Genomic DNA, 5,216 nt, shown 5'->3' on the forward strand with positions numbered 1-5,216 from the left:
TAAGTACTGGATTCATAAGCGAGCATAATTTTTGTTCAATTCGATTGTGTAAAAAACACAGTGCTGTTTTCCATGAGGGGTGGGTGAGAACGCTGCTCTATCCCATTACTCTCTTCAGTCTTTGCTAACGTATTTTCCTGTGTGACTTATTCTTTCTGAGCAGCCATCATACCCCAAACCAGAACAGACTGCTGGGAGCCTCATTTCTATTTGCTTCTGAGACAGCTTAGAGGTTTAAAAACAACGCTTAGAACGTTCTCACATTCACACACCTCCAACCCTCGACCCCGGATCTCTGGATCATTCCGGAGAGTGGGGAAAACTCTTTGTATGGTGACATTCACATTCCAGATCGCTGTCTCAGAGCTGGCTATTCCCAAGATTGTTTGAATTGAAAAACCAGAAGGTTCAATGTCTTCATTCGTATAATTAGGAACCCAAGACCTAGAAAGGTTAAGCAAGTTACCCGAGGTAACTTGCACTGCTCAGCCGAGACCAAGCTGCAGGCCTTCTCTACCTCCCTGTGTGCTTCTGATATATGACAGAACATTCTTGAGAAGTAGAGTGAATTTTAAATGGGCTTTCCAGACAGGCAAGGTCACTAGTCTCTCAAAAGCTGCCTATCTCTTGTCATTTTTATATTTCATGTTTTAAAATTGACGCTAGAGTTCACTCAGTTGAAAACAAAGCCATTTTATCCCTAAATGTGATTTAAAAAAAAAAGAAAAGAAAAGAAACAGGAAAGAAAATAACATGCTTTTGACTTTGCTCTTCGGTCTGATGTGAGCGTATTTTTAAGACCAAGATAATGGAAATACTTCTGACTTTTCCATTTGCTATAAAAGCAATGTATTTGCTCAAGATGAGAAAACAATCTCCGTGTGTAATCTGTTGCACATAGGAATTCTGCCAGACACTTGGCAAGTCTGCAGTATCGAAGTCTGATGACAGCTATCTTGCAATTTCTAATGAGAGAGCTTTAAATAATGGTGCAAAAGCCGTGTTCAGTGTGTACTGCGATGAAGAAGACTCGATAGTGGGCAGGGATCTTTCAGTGAGGCTGTTAATAAGACCCAGAGCCTAGTTAGTAACGCAGCCAGCTGCAGCCCACATGTGTCCACATGCGAGCTCATGCAAAAGGGTGACATGAATTTGATACGAGTGGTTTATTTGAGAAGGCAGAGTCTGCTGTTAAAATCCACACGGGCTGATAGTTCAACAACAACAATAAACACATCTTTGGTGCCATTCCACTGAGGAACAAACAGCCCGTGCAAGAACTCTGCGATGTTGAGGGCATGCCGCTCCCTCCTTTTGAGAGAGCTTAAAGAAGCAATTAGAATACCATTTGCACCATTTCCTTTGTTTAAAAACGGGCATAAAATTAAGAAAAGATGTTTGATTCGTAAATGGTAAACAAAATGTCCTCAATACTCGGTTGAGTCTAATAATAAAATATTAGTCGAAGGACACGAATTTTCTTTAAAAGAAAACGTACTCATTTGGATCATGTTAAGTATCTCTTATTAAAGTTGGCTTGGTCCAGCCTGTGTTATCATTAACATATATTCATGTGGCTCTGTTGGTAGAGTGCTTGCCTAGCATGTACCAAGGCCCAGGTTTGAGCCCCAGCATGTATAAACTGGGTGAAGTTCAGGGTCACTGTCTGAGATCCTGTCTTGAAAACAAAACAAGCAAAAGATGGTTGGATTTAAACCAGATTTTTGTAACGTGTCACCCATTTTTTGTATCCTAATCAGGATTTTAAGAAGTGAACTAGACTATGTATCTAAGGCCCACTGTACATTGTCTTAAGTAACTACTGTGTAAAGCAAAGTCTACTTCAAAGCGTAAGGAAAAAAAAATCTAACACATGGTCTCATGTATCTTGAGCTGGTCTTGAACTTGCCATGTAGTCAAAGATGACGTTGAACTCCTGATCTTCCTCTGCCTTTACTTCCCCCACTGCTGGAATCATGGGTGTGTGTCAGCACATTTGCCAAAGCATATTTCTCACTATCAATCAAGCCTGAAAGATGATGATATTAAGATGAGGACAACTGCAAAGAATATTTCTAACGTCAACATCTGTTTGTATTTTTCTTTTTGGTTCATTTCTTGGCAAGTCTTAGCTCCTTAAGACTCTCCTCTTGAGGTCTGAGAGGAGCCGCGGCCGCGGGCGTCTGTTCTGCAGGACGGGGCTCGTGAAAGTTGTCAATAACAAGGCCTACCTTAAAGAGATACCGAGTGAGGTCTAGGGGGCGGGAAGAGGGTAAAACTGACTACTGTGCTCGGGCACGACTGGCGATCCGGGACAGAAGTAAGTACAACACACTCAAGTAGAGGATGATAGTCCACGTGACTAACAGAGCCATCGCTTGCCAGATTGCGCATGCCCGTATGGAAGGAGACGCGAGAGTCTGCGCAGCACACCCACACGAACTACTGAAGTACGGTGTGAAGGTCAGCCTGACCAATTATGCCGCGGCCTACTTTACTGGCCTGCCGCTGGCCCGCGGGCTTCTCAGTAGGGTCGGTGTGGACAAGAGCGACGAAGGCCAAGAGGAGATGACGGAGGATGAATACAACGTGGAGAGCATTGGCAGGCAGCCCGGCGCCTTCACTTGCTATTTGGATGCAGGTCTCGCCCGAGTCACAACTGGCAATAAAGTCTTGGGGGCCCTGAAGGGAGCTGTGGATGGAGTTCAATGCAGAAGCGCATCGGAAGAGCATCATGGGTCAGAATGTTGCAGACTGCGAGCGGTACCCAAGGGGCGGGGGGGGGGGGGATGAAGATGCCTATAATAAACAGTTCTCTCGGCAACATAAAGAACATCATCACTCCAGACCTGATGGGGGAGACGTACGAGAAAGCTCCTGCCACTATCCGAGAGAATCCAGCCTATGAGAAGATGCCCAAGAAGAGTAGTGAAGAGGGAGAGATGGAACCATCCCAAAACGTCCCTTGCCCAGAAGAAAGATGGGGTTGCTCAGAAGAAGGCACGCTTTCTCAGAGCTCGGGGACATGCTGCTGAGAGCTAAAGCCATTTTCTGTGAAGACTTTTTTCATAAAGACAATAAACTTATTGGTAAAAAAAAAAAAAAAAAAAAAAAAAAAAAAAAAAAAAAAAAAAAAAAAGACTGCTCTTACGGAGCTTATTTTCCACACTTACAAGTTTTGCAGAAGGGAACAATGTTCACACCAGCAGATAACAGAGGAACATGTGAGCTGGTGCCTCTCTAAACATCAACTTTAAGACGCCTCAATACCACTGCGAAAAGCCCATGGTTTACTCAACTCGTACACTCGATGAGAACAGTAACTCTTGCTGCCGAGTTGCTCTCTGGGACACCGGGGAAATTAGTATTAGCAGGTTAATGGCACTGTTTAGTCTGCTCTGAGCGAGAGGCTAAGCGCGTGGACAGATGGAGAGAGGCCTTCCGGGACAGAAGTTTAAGACCTGAATGACTTCTCAGGACGTGTCCTTCCTCTGATGGTTTCTTATATCCTGACAGCGTCTCTCTCACCTGAGTTTAGTTCTGAGTGTGCTTCATCTCCTCAGGGCAGTGTGGGCGGCTCCTATGGAATCCAGAGCGTAGCTTAACCCCCCTCCCCCCAAAGAAAACCCTGTGAACAAAGGCAACCAGAGAGATACTTCAAGTGATGTGTGGTAACGGATAGATGAAGAGTTCAAATTTAGCATGAGCTGGACACAGACTCCACTGACCGTAAGGTGTCATGAAATCCACCAGGAATAAGCGCAGGATCCACCAGAGACGGGGGTGGGGTGCACTGGCTTGCAAATTGGTGGAAAGAGACAGGTGTGTGGTTCTGCATCTCTTCAGATGCGTTGCATAGCTGGGTATGGATGGGCAAAACCCCCAGAATCCCAGCACTTTGGAGGTGGAGAAAGGAGGGTGAGGTCATCCCCAGCGCCACAGCAAGGTCAGGGGGACTCCGCCTCAAAAAAAAAAAAAAAAAAAAAAACCAAAAAACATATTGCTGATTTGTGTGGAACAAATCGCCGATTCCCTCCTCGTTTTCTTTACACAGTGGTCCTCGGCCTGTGGGTCACGATCCCCCTGTGGGGACCGAATGGCCCTTTCACAGGGGTTGTATGTCATAGACCCTGCATATCAGATGTTCACATTGTTTTATAGCAGCAAAATTAGAGTTATGAAGTAGTAACAAGAATAATTGTCAAAAAAACAAAAATAAATTAAAAAAAGAATAATCATGTGGTTGGGGGGGGTCACCACAGCATGAGGGGTCACAGCATAGGGAAGGCTGAGGACCACGCATCTACACGGACATTTCCTGACATTGGCTACAAAGGGCTCTTGCACTCTAGCCTTTTTTTTTTTTTTTCTAATCAAATCAAGGCTCACACATCAGTCTATCTGTACAGACACTCAGCCGGGACAGAAGGCCAAAACAAACAGCAGTGTAATTTGGTCCCACACTCATAGTGACACGATTAACCCGGAGTGTGGCATAAGTGTGTGATCACTGATATGTCCCCTGGAGACTAACAGCATCTTCCAGCAAAATCCAGGCCCTAGTTGGAACCTGGACTTGAACAAAATATAGGTAGTAGAGTTGGTAAATGGACGAGTTCTAGCCATGTCCACTTTTCCTTTCCCATGTCAGACTCAATTATCAAGCAGCAAACAAACAGACTTTCCCGACAGTGCTGCCATGGTTCAAGAAGCAAGTCATGGGACGTTGACGGTCACAGAGTAGGTCAGACTGCAGAGATGGGACAGATCTTAGTCCCCCAAACAACTTTTTGGACCACGAAGAACGAACGAACTGGGAAATACTCGGTTTTGCAACAAGAAGTTTCAAGATTAACAGAAAACTGCTGACGGGCGAATCTCGGGAAGACCAAGGTAGCCCAGAGAGCGAGCAGAGCTGCAGTCTATCCTGTCCCGCCATCTTCGCCTCTGCCGGTGCTTGGCTCTGGCTCCTCAAGTGCTTTGAGCGAAGCGGGAGGAGCGCGGGTCTACGCGCACGCGCACGCGCACCCAGTCTGCCCTCCCGCCTGCTGGCTGCGCGGTAACGGCGGGGTCTATCAACTGCTACCAGCTTTGGCTTCACACTGTAAAAGCGACAACCGTGTGTGAGGTGATCAAGTGGAAGCACATTTTCTGGCCTGTAGCCGGGTGTGTGTGTGTGTGTGTGTGTGTGTGTGTGTGTGTGTGTGTGTGTGTGT

General features: G+C 45.9%; 1 pseudogene; it reads left to right on the forward strand.

Annotated features, from left to right (window-relative positions):
- Positions 1–2,210: 2,210 nt before the first annotated feature.
- Positions 2,211–3,042, forward strand: LOC129686531 (60S ribosomal protein L5-like; annotated as a pseudogene).
- The last annotated feature ends 2,174 nt before the right edge of the window (positions 3,043–5,216 follow it).

The sequence above is a fragment of the Psammomys obesus genome, unplaced genomic scaffold (genome assembly GCF_907164565.1).
Source record: "Psammomys obesus unplaced genomic scaffold, mPsaObe1.curated_primary_1811, whole genome shotgun sequence".
Lineage (NCBI taxonomy): Eukaryota > Metazoa > Chordata > Mammalia > Rodentia > Muridae > Psammomys > Psammomys obesus.